A 26641-nucleotide genomic window follows, 5' to 3' on the forward strand; every position below is an offset into this window, starting at 1 on the left:
AATCACAAGTGTCTCAAAGGGCTGCACAAGCCACAACAACATCCTCGGTTCAGAGCCCACATAAGGGCAAGGACAAACTCAAAACCCAGTGCGATGTCAATGTGAATGACTAGGAGAAACCTTGGAGAGGACCGCATATGTGGGTCCATTGCATCCATTGTGGGTCCACAGATGTGGGTCTAATGGACTTGGAGTGGATCTAACATAATATTGTGAAAGTCCAGTCCATAGTGGATCTAACATAATAGTGAAAGTCCAGTCCATAGTGGATCTAACATAATAGTGTGAAAGTCCAGTCCATAGTGGATCTAACATAATAGTGTGAGAGTCTAGTCCATAAAGCACTTCTTTCAATGGACGTTTTTGTTCAACTTCCCCTTTATCTTTAGTTTTTAATACAAAATCTGCCCATTCTCCCTTTTCTGTCCACACACTGTGTCTGTTTGTAAGTACTCTGTGTGTGCGCACTGCCGAACGAGCTCCTCTGCTCGTAAAACCAGCAATGTCATGACGTGACGAGGACGCGGGGGATAGGGGGTGCGGGACCGGTACGTTTCAGTCGATACAGTTTCGGTATAGTACCGAAAATGATTCATTAGTATCACGGTACTATACTAATACCGGTATACCGTACAACCCTAATATATGTATATATATATATATATATATATATATATATATATATATATATATATATATATATATACTGCGGATGTTGTGGATAGGTGGAGGGAATACTTCGAAGACCTCCTCAATCCCACCAACACGTCTTCCTATGAGGAAGCGGTGCCTGGGGAGTCTGTGGTGGACTCTCCTATTTCTGGGGCTGAGGTCGCTGAGGTAGTTAAAAAGCTCCTCGGCGGCAAGGCCCCGGGGGTGGATGAGATCCGCCCGGAGTTCCTTAAGGCTCTGGATGCTGTGGGGCTGTCTTGGTTGAAAAGACTCTGCAGCATCGCGTGGACATCGGGGGCGGTACCTATGGATTGGCAGACCGGGGTGGTGGTCCCTCTCTTTAAGAAGGGGGACCGGAGGGTGTGTTCCAACTATCGTGGGATCACACTCCTCAGCCTTCCCGGTAAGGTTTATTCAGGTGTACTGGAGAGGAGGCTACGCCGGATAGTCGAACCTCGGATTCAGGAGGAACAGTGTGGTTTTCGTCCTGGTCGTGGAACTGTGGACCAGCTCTATACTCTCGGCAGGGTTCTTGAGGGTGCATGGGAGTTTGCCCAACCAGTCTACATGTGCTTTGTGGACTTGGAGAAGGCATTCGACCGTGTCCCTCGGGAAGTCCTGTGGGGAGTGCTCAGAGAGTATGGGGTATCGGACTGTCTTATTGTGGCGGTCCGCTCCCTGTACGATCAGTGCCAGAGCTTGGTCCGCATTGCCGGCAGTAAGTCGAACACATTTCCAGTGAGGGTTGGACTCCGCCAAGGCTGTCCTTTGTCACCGATTCTGTTCATAACTTTTATGGACAGAATTTCTAGGCGCAGTCAAGGCGTTGAGGGGTTCCGGTTTGGGGACCGCAGGATTACGTCTCTGCTTTTTGCAGATGATGTGGTCCTGATGGCTTCATCTGACCGGGATCTTCAGCTCTCACTGGATGGGTTCGCAGCCGAGTGTGAAGCGACCGGAATGAGAATCAGCACCTCCAAGTCCGAGTCCATGGTTCTCGTCCGGAAAAGGGTGGAGTGCCATCTCCGGGTTGGGGAGGAGACCCTGCCCCAAGTGGAGGAGTTCAAGTACCTAGGAGTCTTGTTCACGAGTGAGGGAAGAGTGGATGGTGAGATCGACAGGCGGATCGGTGCGGCGTCTTCAGTAATGCGGACGTTGTATCGATCCGTTGTGGTGAAGAAGGAGCTGAGCCGGAAGGCAAAGCTCTCAATTTACCGGTCGATCTACGTTCCCATCCTCACCTATGGTCATGAGCGAAAGGATAAGATCACGGGTACAAGCGGCCAAAATGAGTTTCCTCCGCCGTGTGGCGGGGCTCTCCCTTAGAGATAGGGTGAGAAGCTCTGCCATCCGGGAGGAACTCAAAGTAAAGCCCCTGCTCCTCCACATCGAGAGGAGCCAGATGAGGTGGTTCGGGCATCTGGTCAGGATGACACCCGAACGCCTCCCTAGGGAGGTGTTTAGGGCACGTCCAGCTGGTAGGAGGCCACGGGGAAGACCCAGGACACGTTGGGAAGACTATGTCTCCCGGCTGGCCTGGGAACGCCTCGGGATCCCCTGGGAAGAGCTAGACGAAGTGGCTGGGGAGAGGGAAGTCTGGGTTTCCCTGCTTAGGCTGTTGCCCCCGCGACCCGACCTCGGATAAGCGGAAGAAGATGGATGGATGGATATATATATATATAGCTAGATAGATATGTGTATATATATATATATATATATATATATATATATATAGTTGGATAGGTATGTATATATATATGTATGTATGTATGTATATATATGTATGTGTATGTATATATGTATATGTAGGTACATATATGTGTATATAAATATGTATATATGTATGTGCATATATATGTTTTTATATATGCAGTATATATGTATTTATATTTATTTATATATATATATATATATATATATATATATATATATACATACACATATATATATAATTATAATTATAATCATAAAAATATAAAAAAATATATTAATTGATTTAGAACCGGAATAAAAAAGATTTGCAATTGCTGATTAGCATACTTAGTGACATTATTAGTCTGTTTATAATCTCTCTGTCCTGTTAATGTTGTGATGATGTGGAATATATGCTGTGTCATCTTTACATGTTTGTCTTTTATAAATAAATATATCACCACCATTTTTTTTCACAAAAAAAATTGTGCGCCAAATTTGTAAATGGTCGCCACTTGGATGACTTCTGCAAGGTCTTCCTTGGCGTCGGAGTTGACGTCCACGGCCGTCATGTCGCAAAAAAGTTATTTCGCTGCGTTTTTAATTCCGACATTATCGTCTCTATCAAGTTTTACACGAAGCGGCCTCACCTTCCCTCTTAGTCCGACAAGAACAAGTTCAAGTGCAGAACATTTTTTAATACTCGGACTTTAAAAGAGTGAGCGATAAGAGCGCTGACAAGCGGTGGAAATGTCAAGGACATCCTGACCGAGACTGGTGGGATGTGGGAATATAAAAATATATATAAATATATATTTGAAAATAACAAAGTAGCAAAGAAACAAAGTGACTCAGCCCTGCCTTAACCATTAATTCCCACATTTTGGAACAAACATTGTTTTCTATTCGTGCTGTCAGAGTCAACGCCTGTGATTCATCACAAAGTGTATGGCATTAATCACTTTTAATGCTGATTAATCACGTAATTTATGTTGAGCACACATGCTTTTTTTTTTGCCTGAACCACGGAAGGTGAACTGAAAGGTCATCAGGTCAATGCAAACAACAGTGCAAAGTGAAGAGACAACTAATCGCTATTCAAAAGTGTGATTACCGTATTCTACGGTCATGAAATGAAAAATGAAATGAAAAATGAAACATCAAATAAAACTAAATTAAAGGAAATGAATAATTTAAGAATTTTTTTTATCAAATAAAATGAACAATTACCAAAAATAAAATGAAATAAAACACAAATAAAATACAAATAAAATACAAATAAAATAAAATAAAATAAAATACAAACTAAATTCAATAAAATAAAATACAAATGAAATGAAATAAAATAAAAATGAAATAAAATACAAATGAAATAAAATAAAATAAAATGAAATAAAATACAAAGGAAATAAAATAAAATAAAATACTTATAATATAAAATGAAATAACATACAAATCAAATACTAATGAAATCAAATCAAATCAAATATAAATGAAATAAAATTAAATAAAGTACAAATGAAATAAAATAAAATGAATTCAAATATAAATGAAATCAAATTAAATTAAATACAAATAAAATAAAATGAAATACAATAAAATACAAATGAAATGAAATAAAATAAAATGAAATAAAATACAAATGAAATGAAATAAAATAAAATACTAATAAAATAAAATGAAATAACATACAAATAAAATGAAATCAAATCAAATAAAAATGAAATAAAATACAAATGAAATACAAATGAAATAAAATGAAATAAACTACAAATGAAATAAAATAAAATAAACTCATCAAATACAAATGAAATAAAATGAAATCAAATACGAATAAAAAAATAAAATACAAATGAAATACAATTAAAAAAATACAAATGAAAAAATACAAATAAAATAAAACAAAATAAAATACAAATAAAATGAGATGAATTAAAATACAAATGAAATAAAAATTAAATGAAATAAAATACAAATGAAATACAATAAAATACAAATTAAATGAAATATGAAAATAAATACAGATGAAATAAAATAAAATACTAATAAAATAAAATAAAATAACATACAAATAAAATAAAATAAAATGAAATCAAATACATATGAAATAAAATGAAATACAAATGAAGTGAAATTAAAAAAAATACAAATAAAATAAAATAAACTGAAATCAAATACAAATGAAATAAAATAAAATGAAATCAAATACAAATAAAAAAACAAAGTACAAAGGAAATACAATAAAAAAATACAAATGAAACAAAATACAAATAAAATAAAACAAAATAAAATACAAATAAAATGAGATGAAATAAAATACAAATGAAATAAAAATTCAATTAAATACAAATGAAATAAAATAAAATAAAATGAAATCAAATCAAATACAAATGAAATAAAATAAAATTAAATAATATACAAATGAAATAAACTAAAATAAAATGAAATAAAAAACAAAATACAAATAAAATAAAATGAAATAAAATACAAATGAAATAAAGCCACTGCATCATTTGTAGCAGTTAGGATCAAGATCTGAACTTGTAAAACCACGTTTTTAACATTTCGTGTTTGTGTTGATCCATCAGATCAAAGTTTGGTCCCTTGCCCCGCCCACATCCTGTCATTTGAAAAACATGTTTAGTAATTTATCATCACCCATCAGTTTAGTATCCGTCTCTGATCAGCTTAAGTGCAGAAATGATGGCGTGGGGCAGTTTTCGTCGCTAGGCTCCACCCCCTACGAGTAGGTAGGAACAGAACTGACACAAGGTGCACTTCCAGATGTCATCATCATCATTTCCACCAATTAGGATCAAGATCTGAATTTGTGAAGCTTAGGTATTTACATTTAGTGTTTTGTGACGCCCACATCTTACGGCGAGGGAAAACATTTTCCGTAATTTATCATCAACTCTCTGTGGGGTATTTGGCACTTTAACCACGACTCATTTGGTCAAAGTCCTTAGGAAAAGTTGTTAAAATATGACCCTTTTTTCGAAGATTGACGTCTCCTGCAACTTTCGTGTCGATACATGAAACTAGTAGGAGGCGCTCATTTTATATATATTTTTTTTGTTTTAAAGGTGGCGCTAGAGAGCCAATTTTGAAATTCCATAAAAAACTTTTTTTGCATGTTAAGAGCCTCAAAAAAAGGCGTAAAAATGTATAGAAGAAAAAAACAGCCATTTCACCGGGGCCCCCGGGCCCTTATCATTTCTTTTTAAAGGAATCAACTTATAAAAATGTGTTTTTTGGCCATCTCCATGCAACCAGAAGGAGATTGTCCAACCTCTGACCTCACTATAGTCCAGGGGTCACCAACCTTTTTGAAACCAAGAGCTACTTCTTGGGTACTGATTAATGCGGAGGGCTACCAGTTTGATACACACTTAAATAAATTGCCAGAAATAGCCAATTTACTCAATTTACCTTTAATAAATAAATCCGTATATATGAAAAAATGGGTATTTCTGTCTGTTATTCCGTCGTACATTTTTTTTCCTTTTACGATAGGTTTTTTCTAGAGAATAAATGATGAAAAAAAACCTTAATTGAATGGTTTAAAAGAGGAGAAAACAGGAAAAAAAATGAAAATTAAATTTTGAAACATAATTTATCTTCAATTTCGACTCTTTAAAATTCTAAATTCAACTGAAAAAAAGAAGAGAAAAACTAGCTAATCCGAATCTTTTGGAAAAAATTTAAGAAAGAATTTATGGAACATCATTAGTCATTTTTCCTGATTAAGATTCATTTTAGAGTTTTGATGACATGTTTTAAATAGGTTAAAATCCAATCTGCATTTTGTTAGAATATATAACAAATTGGACCAAGCTATATTTCTAACAAAGACAAATCATTATTTCTTCTAGATTTTGCAGAACAAACATTTTAAAAGAAATTCAAAAGACTTTGAAATAAGATTTAAATTTGATTCTACAGATTTTCTAGATTTGCCAGAATATTTTTATTTTATTTTAATCATAAATCTGAAGAAATATTTCACAAATATTCTTTGTCGAAAAAACAGAAGCTAAAATGAAGAATTAAATTAAAATTAATTTATCATTCTTTACATTAAAAAAAAATAATTTACTTGAACATTGATTTAAATTGTTAGGAAAGATGAGGAAGGAATTTAAAAGGTAAAAAGGTATATGTGTTTAAAAATCCTAAAATCATTTTTAAGGTTGTATTTTTTCTCTAAAATTGTCTTTCTGAAAGTTATAAGAAGCAAAGTAAAAAAAATAAATGAATCTATTTAAAAAAGTGAAGACCAAGTCTTTAAAATATTTTCTTGGATTTTCAAATTCTATTTGAGTTTTGTCTCTCTTAGAAATAAAAATTTCAAACAAAGCGAGACCAGCTTGCTAGTAAATAAATACAATTTAAAAAATAGAGGCAGCTCACTGGTAAGTGCTGCTATTTGAGCTATTTTTAGAACAGGCCAGTGGGCGACTCATCTAGTCCTTACGGGCTACCTGGTCCCGCGGGCACCGCGTTGGTGACCCCTGCTTTACACCATATGATACATCCCAGAATCGGTTTAAATCGACAATTGTGTTGAATTGAGAATCGATTCTGAATCGAATCGTCACCGCACGAATCGAATCGTTAGGTACCCAAAGATTCACGTTAGGTCAGCGTATTCGCTACAGAAAAAAACAACAACAAAGTGTTCACATCTGTAGCTGACTGATGTATATTTACCACAGCTTTATTTCAGGATGTGTAGCCAAGCCTGTTATTTTTTTTAATTATTATTATTTTTTAGATATTGGGCTCATCTTGTTTCTCCTGTTTGTTGCTCATAAACAGACTATAATCCAGTGGTTCTTAATATTTCAGTCATGCCCCCCCATAGGGGACAAAATGTTTTCACGCCAAACTTAAAATACGGCGGGGGGAAAAAAAAGGAAATAAAACTCAAGCAGCAAGTCAATAGCGCCTGTGGACTTTTTCCTAGCTGTGGTGTTGAATGCAGTGAAAACAAATGTGAAGGCGTCCCATTACTTTTGCCCGCACAGTGTGTTGTGGCTGGGCTGCACAATTGAATTGAATTGGATCCGCATGTCTCCACAGCAGCTGGGACGGCGGAGTGGTGATGAATAATGAATGTGCACCTGTATTGAAGGCAGCAATGGGCGTGGAGGAATTGGACTGTTGTCTCATTAGTCCTCATCTTCTGGTTCTCACCGGGGCAGACTGAGAAGTCCACTTCACCTCACATACTCACACCAGGGGACTCCTCACTTCTGTGGGGGCTCACTTTGTGTACGTCAACAACACAATAACAACACAATAACAACACAAAAACAACACTTAACAACACTGTACCAACACATTAACAACATGAAACACAAAAACAACACGATAACACATTTACAACACATTAACATGTAACAACATGTAATAACACAAAAACAACACGGTAACAACACATTTACAACACATTATTAACACATTAACAACATGTAGCAACATGTAATAACACAAAAACAACACGGTAACAACACATTTACAACACATTATTAACACATTAACAACACGTAACAACACATTAACAACACAGGAACAACACATTACCAACACAATAACACATAGCAACACATTAACAACACACACAAAAAACAACACGGTAACAACACATAAACAACACATTACCAACACAAAAACATGTAACAACACATTCACAACACAAAAAAACAACACGGTAACACATTAACAACACAATAACTACACTTAACAACACGGTAACAACACATTAACAACATGTAACACGGTAACAACACGCTAACAACAGAATAACAAATAGCAACACATTAACAACACACACAAAAACAACACGGTAACAACACATTTACAACACATTAACACATTAACATGTAACAACATGTAACAACACAAAAACAACACGCTAACAACACATTTACAACACATTATTAACACATTAACAACACGTAACAACACATTAACAACACAGGAACAACACATTACCAACACAATAACACATAGCAACACATTAACAACACACACAAAAAACAACACGGTAACAACACATGAACAACACATTACCAACACAAAAACATGTAACAACACATTAACAACACAAAAAAAACAACACGGTAACACATTAACAACACAATAACTACACTTAACAACACGGTAACAACACATTAACAACATGTAACACGGTAACAACACATTAACAACACGTAACAACACAATAACAAATAGCAACACATTAACAACACACACAAAAACAACACGGTAACAACACATAAACAACACATTACCAACACAAAAACATGTAACAACACATTAACAACACAAAAAAACCACACGGTAACACATTAACAACACAATAACTACACTTAACAACACGGTAACAACATATTAACAACATGTAACATGGTAACAACACATTAACAACACGTAACAACACGCTAACAACACAATAACAAATAGCAACACATTAACAACACACACAAAAACAACACGGTAACAACACATAAACAACACATTACCAACACAAAAACATGTAACAACACATTAACAACACAAAAAAACAACACGGTAACACATTAACAACACAATAACTACAGTTAACAACACGGTAACACATTAACAACATGTAACACGGTAAAAACACATTAACAACATGTAGCAACACGGTAACAACACATTATTAACACAACAACACGTAGCAACACATTAACAACATGGTAAAAACACGGGAACAATACATTACCAACACAATAACACATAGCAACACATTAACAACACAAAAAACAACACGGTAACAACACATAAACAACCCATTACCAACACAAAAACACATAACACATTAACAACACAAAAACAACACTTAACAACACTGTAACAACACATTAACAACATATAACAACACATTAACAACACGGTAACAACACTAACAACACATAACACATTAACAACACGGTAACAACACATTTAGAACACATTATTAACACATTAACAACACGTAGCAACACATTAACATCACGGTAACAACACATTACCAACACAATAACACGTAGCAACACATTAACAACACAAAAAACATGGTAACAACACATTAACAACACAAAAACAACACAATAACAACACATTAACAACACATTACCAACACAATAACACGTAGCTACACATTAACAACACAAAAACAACCCGGTAACAACACATAAACAACGCATTACCAACACAAAAACACATAACAACGCATTAACAACACAAAAAACAAATTGATAACAACACATAAACAACACAGTAGCAACACAAAAACACATAACAACACATTACCAACACAAAAACACATAACAACGCATTAACACTAAAAACAACATGGTAATGACACAAAAACAACATGGCAACAACACATTAACAACACAAAAACAACACAATAACACGTAGCAACACATTTACAACACATTAACAACACAAAAACAACACTGTAACAACACATTAACAACATGTAACAACAGCTGTCAAGATGGCGGCGCCCGGACGGGCTGCGACACTGCGGAGCTCTTGCTAAAGATGGAACATTTGGTGGAAATGCCGGACAGTTCTGCAGACTTCATGGCTGGCTCGCATCGTGGTCACTCCGTGATCACGTACGACCGCCAGACACTTCTGGATGTGGACATATCGGGCCGTTTTGAACTGATAGACGCGTGCGTGCTAGACCGGCTAACTAGCATGGGAATAATTTGGCGGCTACATCCAGCGGCCTGTGAAGCAGGGGAGTCTAGTAGCAGCGGGGGCCGTCTACGGAGCAGACGCCAGCGGTGTGATCGGGGCTAAAAACAAAGCAGAAGGCTAATCATCACAGAACACCACTTCCCTCCATCCTGAAGCCGGATTTAAATGGAAAATGCGAGACTACTGGTCTGGGTAAGGAGTCTGTTAAATTACAACAAGTTTTTTCTGCTTTGAGTGTTTCAGAGTTGGACATGTGTTTTACTGAGGTGGCTAACTATGATGCGTGCAGTTTATCAAAGCAACAAACAAACAATCGGAAAATTCCCGTCGTATCAATTCCTAGATATGGTCGTAATTATACTGAATGCACTGGGCATAATAAACACAACATTATTAATATTGCTACTACGGATAATTTGATCAAAAATTCCCTAAAACAGCCCACTACCTATAATATAGGTTTTTTAAACATAAGATCATTGTCTCCCAAAACGTTGTTAGTTAATGATATCATCAGAGACAACAATCTTAACGTCATCGGTCTCAGTGAAACCTGGCTTAAACCAAATGACTTTTTTGCGCTAAATGAGGCATGTCGCATGTTCGTCAAACTAATAATAATAATAACTGCTATAGCAGCCGCAACATTAATACGGCCACAACGACGACTCTTGCTGACCTACTGCCCTCGGTAATGGCACCATTCCCAAAGTATGTGGGCTCTATTGATAACCTCACTAACAACTTTAAAGACGCCCTGCGCGAAACCATTGATAACATAGCGCCGCTAAAGTTAAAAAAGGCTCCAAAAAAGCGCACCCCGTGGTTTACAGAAGAAACTAGAGCTCAGAAATTATTATGTAGAAAGCTGGAACGCAAATGGCGCACGACTAAACTTGAGGTGCACCATCAAGCATGGAGTGATAGTTTAATAACTTATAAATGCATGCTTACCTTAGCTAAAGCTAAATATTACTCAAATCTCATCCACCGTAATAAAAACCATCCTAAATTTTTGTTTAGTACGGTAGCATCGCTAACCCAACAAGGGACTCCTTCCAGTAGCTCCACCCACTCAGCTGATGACTTTATGCAATTCTTTAGTAAGAAAATTGAAGTCATTAGAAAGGAGATTAAAGACAATGCGTCCCAGCTACAACGGGGTTCTATTAACACTGACACGATTGTATATACGGCGGATACTGCCCTCCAAAATAGTTTCTCTCGTTTTGAGGAAATAACATTAGAGGAATTGTTACAACGTGTAAATGGAATAAAACAAACAACATGTTTACTTGACCCTCTTCCTGGGAAACTGATCAAGGAGCTCTTTGTATTATTAGGTCCCTCAGTGCTAAATATTATAAACTTATCACTTTCCTCGGGCACTGTTCCCCTAGCATTCAAAAAAGCGGTTATTCATCCTCTTCTTAAAAGACCTAACGTCTCACCTTCCCTTTATTTCAAAAATCCTCGAAAAAATTGTTCCGGAGCAGTTAAATGAACACTTAGCGTCTAACAATCTATGTGAAACCTTTCAATCCGGTTTCAGGGCAAATCACTCCACGGAGACAGCCCTTGCAAAAATGACTAATGATCTATTGTTAACGATGGATTCTGATGCGTCATCTATGTTGCTGCTCCTCGATCTTAGCGCTGCTTTCGATACTGTCGATCATAATATTTTATTAGAACGTATCAAAACACGAATTGGTATGTCAGACTTAGCCCTGTCTTGGTTTAACTCTTATCTTACTGATAGGATGCAGTGTGTCTCCCATAACAATGTGACCTCGGACTACGTTAAGGTAACGTGTGGAGTTCCCCAGGGTTCGGTCCTTGGCCCTGCACTCTTCAGCATCTACATGCTGCCGCTAGGTGACATCATACGCAAATACGGTGTTAGCTTTCACTGTTATGCTGATGACACCCAACTCTACATGCCCCTAAAGCTGACCAACACGCCGGATTGTAGTCAGCTGGAGGCGTGTCTTAATGAAATTAAACAATGGATGTCCGCTAACTTTTTGCAACTCAACGCCAAAAAAACGGAAATGCTGATTATCGGTCCTGCTAGACACCGAACTCTATTTAATAATACAACTCTAACATTTGACAACCAAACAATTAAACAAGGCGACACGTAAAGAATCTGGGTGTTATCTTCGACCCAACTCTTTCCTTTGAGTCACACATTAAAAGCGTTACTAAAACGGCCTTTTTTCATCTCCGTAATATCGCTAAAATTCGCTCCATTCTGTCCACTAAAGACGCTGAGATCATTATCCATGCGTTTGTTACGTCTCGCCTTGACTACTGTAACGTATTATTTTCGGGTCTCCCCATGTCTAGCATTAAAAGATTACAGTTGGTACAAAATGCGGCTGCTAGACTTTTGACAAGAACAAGAAAGTTTGATCACATTACGCCTGTACTGGCTCACCTGCACTGGCTTCCTGTGCACTTAAGATGTGACTTTAAGGTTTTACTACTTACGTATAAAATACTACACGGTCTAGCTCCATCCTATCTTGCCGATTGTATTGTACCATATGTCCCGGCAAGAAATCTGCGTTCAAAGGACTCCGGCTTATTAGTGATTCCCAAAGCCCAAAAAAAGTCTGCGGGCTATAGAGCTTTTTCATTTCGGGCTCCAGTACTCTGGAATGCCCTCCCGGTAACAGTTCGAGATGCTACCTCAGTAGAAGCATTTAAGTCTCACCTTAAAACTCATTTGTATACTCTAGCCTTTAAATAGACTCCCTTTTTAGACCAGTTGATCTGCCGTTTCTTTTCTTTTTCTTCTATGTCCCACTCTCCTTTGTGGAGGGAGTCCGGTCCGATCCGGTGGCCATGTACTGCTCGCCTGTGTATCGGCTGGGGACATCTCTGCGCTGCTGATCCCCCTCCGCTTGGGATGGTTTCCTGCTGGCTCCGCTGTGAACGGGACTCTCGCTGCTGTGTTGGATCCGCTTTGGACTGGACTCTCGCGACTGTGTTGGATCCATTATGGATTGAACTTTCACAGTATCATGTTAGACCCGCTCGACATCCATTGCTTTCCTCCTCTCTAAGGTTCTCATAGTCATCATTGTCACCGACGTCCCACTGGGTGTGAGTTTTCCTTGCCCTTATGTGGGCCTACCGAGGATGTCGTAGTGGTTTGTGCAGCCCTTTGAGACACTAGTGATTTAGGGCTATATAAGTAAACATTGATTGATTGATTGAACACATTAACAACGCTGTAACAACACAGTAACGACACATTAACAACACTGTAACAACACATTAACAACACATTAACAACACAAAAAAACAACACATTAACAACACATCAACAACACATTACCAACACAAAAACACGTAACAACGCATTAACAACACAAAAAAACAACACGGTAACAACACAAAAACAACATGGTAACAACACAAAAACAACACAATAACACAAAGCAACACACAACACAATAAAAACACAAAAACAACACTTAACAACACTGTAACAACACATTAACATGTAACAACACATTAACAACACTAACAACACGGTAACAACACATTAACAACACATAACACAAAAACAACACGTAACAACACGTAACAACACAGTAACAACACATGAACTGCACAGTAACTACACAGTAACAACACATGGACAACACATAACACATTAACAACATGTACCAACACATTAACAACACGTAACAACACAAAAACAACACATTTACAACACAGTAACAACACATTAACTACACAGTAACAACACATGGACAACACATAACACATTAACAACATGTAACAACACATTAACAACTAAAAAACAACACGTAACAACACATTAACAACAGGGTAAAACACATGAACACATTTGCATGTTCTCCCCGTGAATGCGTGGGTTCCCTCCGGGTACTCCGGCTTCCTCCCACTTCCAAAGACATGCACCTGGGGATAGGTTGATTGGCAACACTAAATTGGCCCTAGTGTGTGAATGTGAGTGTGAATGTTGTCTGTCTATCTGTGTTGGCCCTGCGATGAGGTGGCGACTTGTCCAGGGTGTACCCTGCCTTCCGCCCGATTGTAGCTGAGATAGGCGCCAGCGCCCCCCGCGACCCCGAAAGGGAATAAGCGGTAGAAAATGGATGGATGGACATCAACAAGATGGGCGAGATAAAAACTTGAGTTTCAGGACTCACGTGTGCTTGGCAAGAAGTGTAGTTTCCCCCACTCACATGTGTGCCTTTTACATGACTCACACATGCTTGACAAGGACTCAAGTTTTGCTGACTCACAGGTGACTCTCCACTCGCACGGAAGAGATGAAAACTCCAGTTTCACCGACTCACAAGTACGTGACAAAATTTGACAAATTTAAATAATAATGAAGAAACTAATTATTAATTAGATTTATATACTTTTCAATATTTTAGGCATTTTATTTTGTATTTATTTTGATGTCTTTACAAAGCGCACAAAGGAGCTTATGTATGATTAAAATGCAAAATAAAAATCATATTGTTTAGCATGATGGAAGAAATATTAAGTATAAAATATTTTTTTACCTTTAGGAGACAACAAAGGCTGACTTTTTTTAAAAACTTTTTAGTATTATTTTTTCCTTTATTTGTTCCATATTTTTTTGTTGTGTTACTCCATTATACATTTCTACAAATAAAACGTATACTCGATGTACATTCAAGTCTTTACCGAGTGATGGGTGACTGGGGGGAATTTTGTGCTTGGCTTTTTCTTTGCCTTTTTTTCCCCATGCAGGGAACGGCAAAGAAAAACACGTGTGATGATAACCATAGACCCCATAAATGGAAACAACTAAGACATAAGAATAGGCTGCTCGAAGTATTATCGCAAATTGGATGTATCTAAAAGCCTGGTGGCTAATGATTAGCGTGGCAATGTCACTTCTCCTCGTTTTGATTTGGTGGATTTTTTTGCCATTTTTGTGGATTGCAGTGGAAAGTGACTGGGAAAAATCCAACATAAAAACAAGATCTTGAACGCATCACAAACAATCACCCAGGCAGGCCCGAAAGGGGGTTTTCTCCGGAGAATGGACCGCATTAGTGGTGATATCATACCACCTACCACCACCCCGTCTGAGTGAGTGAGTGAGTGAGTGAGTGAGTGAGTGAGTGAGTGAGTGAGCGTAGCTGGTGCTTCCAAAGACACGCTCGCCTGCACCTGATTCATATTCGCCCGGAGAGATAAGGATAGCTGCAATCTCTGTACATTAGACTCACAACCCTCCAGTTAAGAGCCACTTATTTTATTTTTATTTTTTATTGGATGCTGTGGAAGGGGGCGGGAAGGATTGAGCAGTCAGGACCACTCTGTGCTCCCTTGGCCCCTTTCACTCCGCTGAACCCCCTCACTCCACACACATTATGGCAGTACTCACAACCGGCCCAAGGCATAAGCGAACTAAGCACTTGCTTAGGACCCCGCGGCCACCAGGGGGCCCAAAAGCAATGGAATTTAACTTCCGTAGACTGCGCTCTCTTTGTACAAAGTAAACATTAAATAGGAACAATTAACTAAAAATATCAACTAGTAATTAAAGACTAATATGTACAAGACTGATGAGACAAGATGACACTTCCTGTCAATGAGAAAGGACGCAAAGAAAAAGGCTCCGCTTTTGCTACCGGAGTTTTTGTTAAAGGGGAACATTATCACAATTTCAAAATGGTTAAAAACAATAAAAAATCAGTTCCCAGTGGCTTGTTGTATTTTTTGAAGTTTTTTTCAAAATTTTACCGGTCCCGGAATATCCCTAAATAAAGCTTTAAAGTGCCTTATTTTCGCTATCTTTGAAACCACTGGCCATTTTCCTGTGACGTCATACAGTGCTGCCAATGTAAACAAACAATGGGAATAGCACAGCAAGATATAGCGACATTAGCTCGGATTCAGACTCGGATTTCAGCGACTTAAGCGATTCAACAGATTACGCATGTATTGAAACGGATGGTTGGAGTATGAAAGTATTGAAGAAGAAACCGAAGCTATTGAGCGAACAGTGTCGTGGAAATTTCTTAAAGACGATCCTTTAGTGACAAATAGCTTTAAAATGTTTTTCTAAAGTAACAAACAAATAATAACAAGCTTTGCAAAGCGAGACCAAACCAGAACGACACATCCGTTCGTTCCAGCTTGTTCTAACTCCTTTAGAATTTGACATGACAATTATACATTCTCAGAAGTCCCACCCTCCATGCTCATTTACATACAGTACACCAGTAGAATGAATACCCAAAGTCCTGTGAAGAGGAGAGGGTGTCGTTTGCCCAGAAGGGGGGGGGGTCACTCAGGAAAGGGGAACAATTTAACTCTGTTGGGGGTCAAGATTAGATGACACATATGCCCAGGTCAACTAAAGTCCACATGTTACATCAAAGACACAGGAGACAGAGCTTGATTAGATAATAGATCTCTTGCTAAGTGTCACATTCCTGAGCCCAATAAACAACTTTTGGCGACCCGTTCAAAGAACATCATCAATTAAAACGAGAACAAGTAATTTTGCTATAACAATAGCTATTGACGCTATTCATAGCCATAGCATGGCTGAATAGCTGCGTTAGCATTGCCGGTAAAATGTGCGGACCAAACGATCAGGACTTTCGCATCTTGTGACACTGGAGCAACTTAAATCCGTCGATTGGTAAGTGTTTTTTTCGCATTAAATGTGGGTGGAAGGAAACGTAAGATAGTTGCAAATGCATCTGCAGGTTATCCATACATCTCTGTTCCATGTCTGCTTTAGCACCGCCGGTAAATAGCATGTTAGCGTCGATTAGCGTAGCATGTTAGCATCGATTAGCTGGCAGTCACGCCGTGACCAAATATGTCTGATTAGCACATAAGTCAACATCAACAAAACTCACCTTTGTGATTTCGTTGACTTTATCGTTGCAAATGCATCTGCAGGTTATCCATACATCTCTGTGTCATGTCTGTCATCGCCGGTAAAATGTGAAGACACTCTAGTACACTCAATGGGGGTCTGGCGGCAGGTTTCTTGCCAGTGGTGCAACTTGAATCCCTCCCTGTTAGTGTTGTTACACCCTCCGACAACACACCGACGAGGCATGATGTCTCCAAGGTTCCAAAAAATAGTCGAAAAAACGAAAAATAACAGAGCTGAGACCCGGTATTTGTAATGTGTTGAAAATGAAAATGGTGGCTGTATTACCTCGGTGACGTCACGTTCTGACGTCATCGCTTCCAGCGCGATAAACAGAAAGGCGTTTAATTCGCCAAAATTCACCCATTTAGAGTTCGGAAATCGGTTAAAAAAATAGATGGTCTTTTTTCTGCACCATCAAGGTATATATTGACGCTTACATAGGTCTGGTGATAATGTTCCCCTTTAAGTCTGAAGATTTGACCACTGATTTGGGATCACAGCCACAGGAGAGTCACCTGGCATCTTCGACCTGATTTTGGTCAGTGTAGACCAGGGGTCACCAACGCGGTGGTAGCCCGTAAGGACCAGATGAGTCGCCCGCTGGCCTGTTCTAAAAATTGCTCAAATAGCAGCACTTACCAGTGAGCTGCCTCTATTTTTTAAATTGTATTTATTTACTAGCAAGCTGGTCTCGCTTTGCTTGACATTTTTAATTCTAAGAGAGACAAAACTCAAATAGAATTTGAAAATCCAAGAAAATATTTTAAAGACTTGGTCTTCACTTGTTTAAATAAATTCATTTATTTTTTTCTTAGCTTCTTATAACTTTCAGAAAGACAATTTTAGAGAAAAAATACAACCTTGAAAATGATTCTAGGATTTTTAAACACATATACCTTTTTACCTTTTAAATTCCTTCCTCTTTGTTCCTGACAATTTAAATCAATCCATCCCCATCCATTTTCTACAACTTATTCCCTTTTGGGGTCGCTGGGGGCGCTGGCGCCTATCTCAGCTACAATCATGCGGAAGGCGGCATACACCATGGACAAGTCGCCACCTCATCACAGGGCCAACACAGATAGACAGACAACATTCGTTCAAGTAATTTTTTTTTTTATTATTGTAAAGAATAATAAATACATTTTAATTTAATTTTTCATTTTAGCTTCTGTTTTTTTCGACGAAGAATATTTGTGAAATATTTCTTCAAACTTACTATGATTAAAATTCAAAACAATTATTCTGGCAAATCTAGAAAATCTTTAGAATCAAATTTAAATCTTATTTCAAAGTCTTTAGAATTTCTTTGAAAAATTTTGTTCTGGAAAATGTACAAGAAATAATGATTTTTCATTTTGTTAGAAATATAGCTTGGTCCAATTTGTTATATATTCTATCAAAGTGCAGATTGGATTTTAACCTATTTAAAACATGTCATCAAATTTTAAAAAACAAAAAACCTTCCGTAAAAGGAAAACAAATGTACGACGGAATGACAGACAGAAATACCGATATATATATATATATATATATATATATATATATATATATATATATATATATATATATATATATATATATATATATATATATATATATATAGATAGATTTATTTATTAAAGGTAAATTGAGCAAATTGGCTATTTCTGGCAATTTATTTAAGTTTGTACCAAACTGGTAGCCCTTCACATTAATCAGTACCCAAGAAGTAGCTCTTGGTTTCAAAAAGGTTGGTGACCCATGTTCTAGACCAAAAAAACTCACTTCATATTCTCTACTGCTCACTATTGTTACCATATCTGCGTTATTATGTGTAGAAATATGGGGAAATAATTACAAAAGTACACTTAATTCACTAAAAGTTACAAAAAAGATCAGTTAGAATAATACATCATGTTGGATATAGAGAACATACAAACCCTTTATTTATTGAATCAAAGATACTGAAATTCCACAACATAGTGAAATTGCAAACAGTTAAAATTATACACAAAGGGACCCAAGAATATACAACAATTCTTCTCAACAAAAGAGGAGGAATATAATCTTAGAGGAAAATGTAATTTAAAACATTTGTACGCGCGTACAACACTTAAGACCTTCAGTATATCAGTATGTGGAATTAAATGATGGAATGGATTAAGCATAGAAATCAAACAATGTACTAATATGACCCACTTCAAGAAACTTTTCACACTTAAAGTGTTTACAAAGTCCAAAAAAGAAGAATCATGATAAACATTCTGAATTTATTCATCCATCCATTCTTTCATTCTCAAAATAATCTTACTTATCTCATCGTATGGAATATAACTTACTTCACCAGTTATTTATTTATTTTTATTGTGATACTTATGGAGTGTATTGTGAATACATTAAGAACAGGAAGTGAACAAAAGTTTTAGCAACTGTGTACTGTAAAAAAAAAAAACATGTAAAAAAAACGGTAATCTACTGGCAGCCACGGCTGACAATCGAAAACCATAACATTAAAGTAAAACACTGTAAACCAAATAATGATCAAAAACATTATATTCACAGAAATGTTCATTAAACGTTTTGCGGAAAAATATCGAAATTTTACAGATTTTTACAAAATTTTTAATATCAACCACCTTTAATAAAGTGACGATGCAAACAGTTCTGCAGAAAAATACATTTTTTCTAGAGTTTTTCCAATTTATTACGATCAACCAACTTTAATGAAGTGACAATGCTGGCAGTTCCACAGAAAAATACCATTATTTTACAGACTTTTTCTGAATTATTAAGATCAGGGGTCTCACACTCAGTTTACCGGGGGGCCACTGTATGTAGAATCTACATGAAAAGTGGATTCACCTTTTTTGAATGGCTATATCGACCTGGCAACATACAGGTACTTGCCAATCTTCACGAGAGACTCCCTGTGACCCTCGCGAAGGATTGTCCGCCACATTGTGAACCCACATCAAACAAGAATGACAAACACATTTCGGGAGAACATCTTCACCGTAACACAAAATAAACACAAAAGAACAAATACCCAGAATGCCAAGCAGCGCTACTCTTCCGGGCTGCACCCCCGCCACCACCCCACATCACCGCCAGGTTGAAGTGGGCGGGGTTTGGTGGTTGCGGGGGTGCAGCCCGGAAGAGTAACGCTGCTTGGCATTCTGGGTATTTGTTCTTTTGTGTTTATGTTGTGTTACCGTGAAGATGTTCTCCCGAAATGTGTGTGTCATTCTTGTTTGATGTGGGTTCACAATGTGCCGCATATTTGTAACAGTGTTAAATTGGTTTGTACTGCCACCGTCAGTGTGACCTGTATGGCTGTTGGCTGGGATCAAGTATGTCTTGCAGTCTTAATGTTTGTCGTATTACAGAGAAAAATGTCAAAAAGTTAGTATGAGCATATACCTCTATATATCAGGCAACCAATATTTTTCAATTTGAATATAAAAATACACATAAATATTAAAATAATAAGATTTTCCTTAAAATTACGTATAAAACTGTTAGATCGTTAGTATAGACCAGGGGTCGGGAACCTTTTTGGCTGAGAGAGCCAAGAAGCCAAATATTTTAAAATGTATTTCCGTAAGAGCCATATAATATTTTTTTTAACACTGAACACAACTAAACGCATGCATTTTTAAGTAAGACCAACATTTCTAAAGTATAATAGGTCTCTTATTCTTTGTAATAACATTGTTATTCTGAAGCTAACTGTGGAGGGGGCGTGGCCTGCCGGCCTGCAGTGAACTGGTGTGTGCCAGGACCGGCCTCTGAATAAGCGACAGGTGCGTAGACGGCCCACCTGGGCCTTGTTATCTAATCACCTGTCGCTCTGTTATAAGCAGCAGCCAGGCGGACAGACGGGGTTGGGGCTGGAGCCAGAGCGCGAGCGAAAACGAAAGAGAAAAAGACAATTGCTGGAAAGCAACTGAGAGACTTATTGAAAAATAAAACAATATTGTAACCCTGAAACAGGCTTTCATGTCTGTGCTTGGTGGTCTGAAGAACCCCCAGGAGGCCAAGCCCCACACTAACCAATAATAAATAAATAACTTCTCACCATTAACGCAACTTCTTGAACAGGTGCGGTAGAAAACGGATGGATGGATTAAAAATGCATGAGAATGTTTTATATTTTGAACCCGCCTTCCACCCGATTGTAGCTGAGATAGGCGCCAGCGCCCCCCGCGACCCCAAAAGGGAATAAGCGGTAGAAAATGGATGGATGGATTATTATTAACAATGTGATTACAAGTGGAATTATTCGTTACTTATCGTGTTTAGCAATGCCAGCTCAGATTTATCCGAGAGCCAGATGCAGTCATCAAAAGAGCCACATCTGGCTCCCGAGCCATAGGTTCCCTACCCCTGGTCTAGACATAGACTTTTATATAACAAGCTACACATTAAATGAAAGTTAATTACTTTAATTTTACATGAATTTGAAAGTAATTTGAGAAAACAGAAAATGATATGTATTATTAATATGGTATTTTTCTGTAAAAAAAATAGAAATATACATAGTTTGTCGTTACTGGCAAATTACTTCATATAACAGGCAGTTTGTTTATTTACTAATAATGTCTTCAATTCTACAGTTTTTATAACCTATTTTAAAAAAATAAAAAAATTGCAGTAGAAATTTAGAGTAAATTAACCATAAAAATTTGATTTTTTTTTTACAGTGTGATGTAAAAGTGAAGTGAATTATATTTATATAGCGCTTTTTCTCAAGTGACTCAAAGCGCTTTACATAGTGAAACCCAATATCTAAGTTGCATTCAAACCAGTGTGGGTGGCACTGGGAGCAGGTGGGTAAAGTGTTTTGCCCAAGGACACAACGGCAGTGACTATGATGGCGGAAGCGGGAATCGAACCTGCAACCCTCAAGTTGCTGGCACGGCCACTCTACCAACCGAGCTATAGCGGTTGGTATAAGAAAAGGGGTAGGATTTAATAAGCACCTTTTTGAACATGTTGAAAAGAGAAACTGGAAATTGTGATGTATCATGTTGTATGCTTGCATGTTCCAAATAAACTCAAACTTTTACTGTAAATACAAAGCTTTATCACTCGGACTGTTCAACCCCAGACCACTCTTGTAGCTGAATGTTTTCTACATTTTAAGATTAGGAACCATATGTGGCACTCTGGACATCATTCATTCATTCATTGGTATTTATGTTCTTAAGTGGGCCACCCACATATCTTTATAAATGACATGTCCTTTGTAAAGACATGCCAGGCTGACAATAGGATCATGTCAACAACACTGCCAATGAGTTTATAGTAGGTGTGTGAATGATAAACAATCAATATTATTGGCAGATATAGAGGGCCCCAAAATCAAATTTTGCTTAGGGCCCCATGGAGGTTTGGGCCGGCACTGGAAGTCCACACCTTTACCACTTTTCCTGAGTCCACCCCCTGAAGCACATACAATGTCAACAAGTCATTGACTGCTAGTCTAATCGTGATGATGAAACTTTGAGGGTACGCTAGTAACTCACACGGGAAAACAGATAGACGTGACCGATTCTGAAAGTGAAAGTAACTCCTCAGGAGCTACTTAATCCCGCCTCTACAGAGCATTAAAGTGTCTCCTTAGCTCCTGAGATGACACGCACTCACTGGAAGTGCGGCTTCTTAAAATAAACTCTCCTCGACGGGAGCTGATTATTGTCGAGCAGCGAGGTTTAAACATCTGGACAGGAAGTCAGTCGCAGGCAGTGGAAATGCGCAGACGGAGGAAGAGGAACGTCAATTTTTTTTTTTTTGAGTTCAGAAGCCAAATATCCAGATTGCTTTGGCTCTGAGGTCAAACCATTAAATGTGCATCGGAGAGGGAGTGGGGCAAGGTGTTGTTATCGTGATCGGAGCAGTGAACGAGACGATAAGTGTCCCATTATCTGAGATTAAACTAAGGCCAGCAGCCGGCGCTGCAATCGCGTGATCTTAATGAACTGACGTGAAAACCAGCAAGGTGGAGACCTTGGAGTGTCTTTGGTGAAGTTTGGACCCTGCTAGGAGCATACCTGGACCAGTAGACAGTGAGCCCCATTCAGCAATAAGTTCCTAACTCTTATCTTTCTTCCTAAGTGATTTCCTAAGAGGAGTCCATTCAGATTCATGACGTGCTCTTAAACAGCCAAATTGTTCGCACCTGCTGTTTTTAAGTGGCTGAATGCCAAATGTTTAGCACATGCGTGTTTTTCATAATTTGCATATAAACACGCCTTTATTTCCCCCAGATGCATATTTTAACACCCTTAATTCCGTAATTTGCTCAAATTCATGACGTGTTCTTAAACGCCCAAATTGTTCCCACCTGCTGTTTTTAAGTGGCTGAATGCCAAATGGTTAGCCCGTGCATGTTTATCATAATTTGCATATAAACACGCCCTTATTTCCCCAAGATGCATATTTTAACACCCTTAATTCCGTAATTTGCTCAAATTCATGACGTGTTCTTAAACGCCCAAATTGTTCCCACCTGCTGTTATTAAGTGGCTGAATGCCAAATGGTTAGCACGTGCGTATAAATCATAATTTGCATATTAACACGCCCTTATTTCCCCAAGATGCACATTTTAACACCCTTAATTCCGTAATTTGCTCAAATTCATGACGTGTTCTTAAACGCCCAAATTGTTCCCACCTGCTGTTCTTAAGTAGCTGAATGCCAAATGGTTAGCACGTGCATGATTATCATAATTTGCATATAAACACGCCCTTATTTCCCCAAGATGCATATTTTAACACTCTTAATTCCGTAATTTGCTCAAATTCATGACGTGTTCTTAAACGCCCAAATTGTTCCCACCTGCTGTTCTTAAGTAACTGAATGCCAAATTGTTATCACGTGCATGATTATCATCATTTGCATATAAACACGCCCTTATTTCCCCAAGATGCATATTTTAACACTCTTAATTCTGTAATTTGCTCAAATTCATGACGTGTTCTTAAACGCCCAAATTGTTCCCACCTGCTGTTCTTAAGTAACTGAATGCCAAATTGTTATCACGTGCATGTTTATCATAATTTGCATATAAACACGCCCTTATTTCCCCAAGATGCATATTTTAACACCCTTAATTCCGTAATTTGCTCAAATTCATGACGTGTTCTTAAACGCCCAAATTGTTCCCACCTGCTGTTCTTAAGTAGCTGAATGCCAAATGGTTAGCACGTGCATGATTATCATAATTTGCATATAAACACACCCTTATTTCCCCAAGATGCATATTTTAACACTCTTAATTCCGTAATTTGCTCAAATTCATGACGTGTTCTTAAACGCCCAAATTGTTCCACCTGCTGTTCTTAAGTAACTGAATGCCAAATTGTTATCACGTGCATGTTTATCATAATTTGCATATAAACACGCCCTTATTTCCCCAAGATGCATATTTTAACACCCTTAATTCCGCAATTTGCTCAAATTCATGACGTGTTCTTAAACGCCCAAATTGTTCCCACCTGCTGTTATTAAGTGGCTGAATGCCAAATGGTTAGCACGTGCGTATAAATCATAATATGCATACAAACACGCCCTTATTTCCCCAAGATGCATATTTTAACACCCTTAATTCCGCAATTTGCTCAAATTCATGACGTGTTCTTAAACGCCCAAATTGTTCCCACCTGCTGTTCTTAAGTAACTGAATGCCAAATTGTTATCACGTGCATGTTTATCATAATTTGCATATAAACACGCCCTTATTTCCCCAAGATGCATATTTTAACACCCTTAATTCCGCAATTTGCTCAAATTCATGACGTGTTCTTAAACGCCCAAATTGTTCCCACCTGCTGTTATTAAGTGGCTGAATGCCAAATGGTTAGCACGTGCGTATAAATCATAATATGCATACAAACACGCCCTTATTTCCCCAAGATGCATATTTTAACACCCTTAATTCCGCAATTTGCTCAAATTCATGACGTGTTCTTAAACGCCCAAATTGTTCCCACCTGCTGTTATTAAGTGGCTGAATGCCAAATGGTTAGCATGTGCATATTTATCATAATTTGCATATGAACACGCCCTTATTTCCCCAAGAAGCATATTTTAACACTCTTAATTCCGTAATTTGCTCAAATTCATGACATGTTCTTAAACGCCCGAATTGTTCCCACCTGCTGTTATTAAGTGGCTGAATGCCAAATGGTTAGCACGTGCGTATAAATCATAATTTGCATACAAACACGCCCTAATTTCCCCAAGATGCATATTTTAACACCCTTAATTCCGTAATTTGCTCAAATTCATGACGTGTTCTTAAACGCCCAAATTGTTCCCACCTGCTGTTATTAAGTGGCTGAATGCCAAATGGTTAGCACGTGCATGTTTATCATAATTTGCATTTAAACACACCCTTATTTCCCCAGGATGCATATTTTAACACTCTTAATTCCGTAATTTTCTCAAATTCATGACGTGTTCTTAAACACCCAAATTGTTCCCACCTCCTGTTCTTAAGTAGCTGAATGCCAAATGGTTAGCACGTGCATATTTATCATAATTTGCATATGAACACGCCCTTATTTCCCCAAGATGCATATTTTAACACTCTTAATTCCGTAATTTGCTCAAATTCATGACGTGTTCTTAAACGCCCGAATTGTTCCCACCTGCTGTTATTAAGTGGCTGAATGCCAAATTGTTAGCACGTGCGTATAAATCCTAATTTGCATACAAACACGCCCTTATTTCCCCAAGATGCATATTTTAACACCCTTAATTCCGTAATTTGCTCAAATTCATGACGTGTTCTTAAACGTCCAAATTGTTCCCACCTGCTGTTATTAAGTAGCTGAATGCCAAATGGTTAGCACGTGCGTGTTTATCATAATTTGCATATAAACACGCCCTTATTTCCCCAATATGCATCTTTAAACACCCTTTTTTCCATAATCTGCATAGGTAAACACCCCTAGTTTCCCATATAAGGGCATCAAACACACGGAGAAAATACAAACAGATTGCAGAAGAGAAATTCGCATTATCCCATAATGTCAAAACGTAAGTTTAAGGAAGGGGGGACTGCTGGGCGTTCAAATAAATATTTGTCATTTCGGGCAAATAGGTCTACATGGTCGTGAAATATGGGCACGATCTGCGGCATCTTGCAGCTGATTTTTCTATACAGTCTGTCTGTTTTGCTATACTGTCTGTCTGTCTGTCTGTCTGTCTGTCTATGATATTAATTTAACATTAGGCAATAGAAATAAGGGAACTTGTCACACTTAAAAACAAATAGGCCACCCTAAGAGTGCTCTGGAGAGTTCGTAGATTTTGTTCTTTCCTACGAACAAGTCCCAGCTAAGAAGACATTGATGAATACAAAATCTCCTTAAAAACTTTGTAAGTGGGCCTAAGAACTAAATTTGTTCTTAAGAACGGCTGCTGAATGTGGCCCAGTGACCTTAGCCCTTAGGCCACCCTAAGACTGCTCTAGACCACTTGTAGAGTTTGTTCTTACATACTAACAAATCCCAGCCAAGAAAACATTGGTGAATATAAAAATCTCCTTAAAAACTTCGTAAGTGGGCCTAAGAACAAAATTTGTTCTTAAGAACGGTTGCTGAATGTGGCCCAGTGACCTCAGCCCTCAGGTGCGG

The 26641-nt window shown here is 37.8% G+C and overlaps 1 protein-coding gene and 1 long non-coding RNA gene across 2 annotated transcripts in view; one reads left to right on the forward strand and one right to left on the reverse strand.

Moving 5' to 3' along the window:
* The window catches only part of LOC133543836 (uncharacterized), a 129198-nt gene that overhangs the window by 66506 nt on the left and 36051 nt on the right, over positions 1-26641 (forward strand). The gene's annotated exons all lie outside the window — the stretch shown is intronic.
* The window catches only part of LOC133543687 (leucine-rich repeat-containing protein 52-like), a 43545-nt gene that overhangs the window by 15903 nt on the left and 1001 nt on the right, over positions 1-26641 (reverse strand). The gene's annotated exons all lie outside the window — the stretch shown is intronic.

This window comes from Nerophis ophidion, linkage group LG26, assembly GCF_033978795.1.
Source record: "Nerophis ophidion isolate RoL-2023_Sa linkage group LG26, RoL_Noph_v1.0, whole genome shotgun sequence".
Classification (NCBI taxonomy): Eukaryota; Metazoa; Chordata; class Actinopteri; order Syngnathiformes; family Syngnathidae; genus Nerophis; species Nerophis ophidion.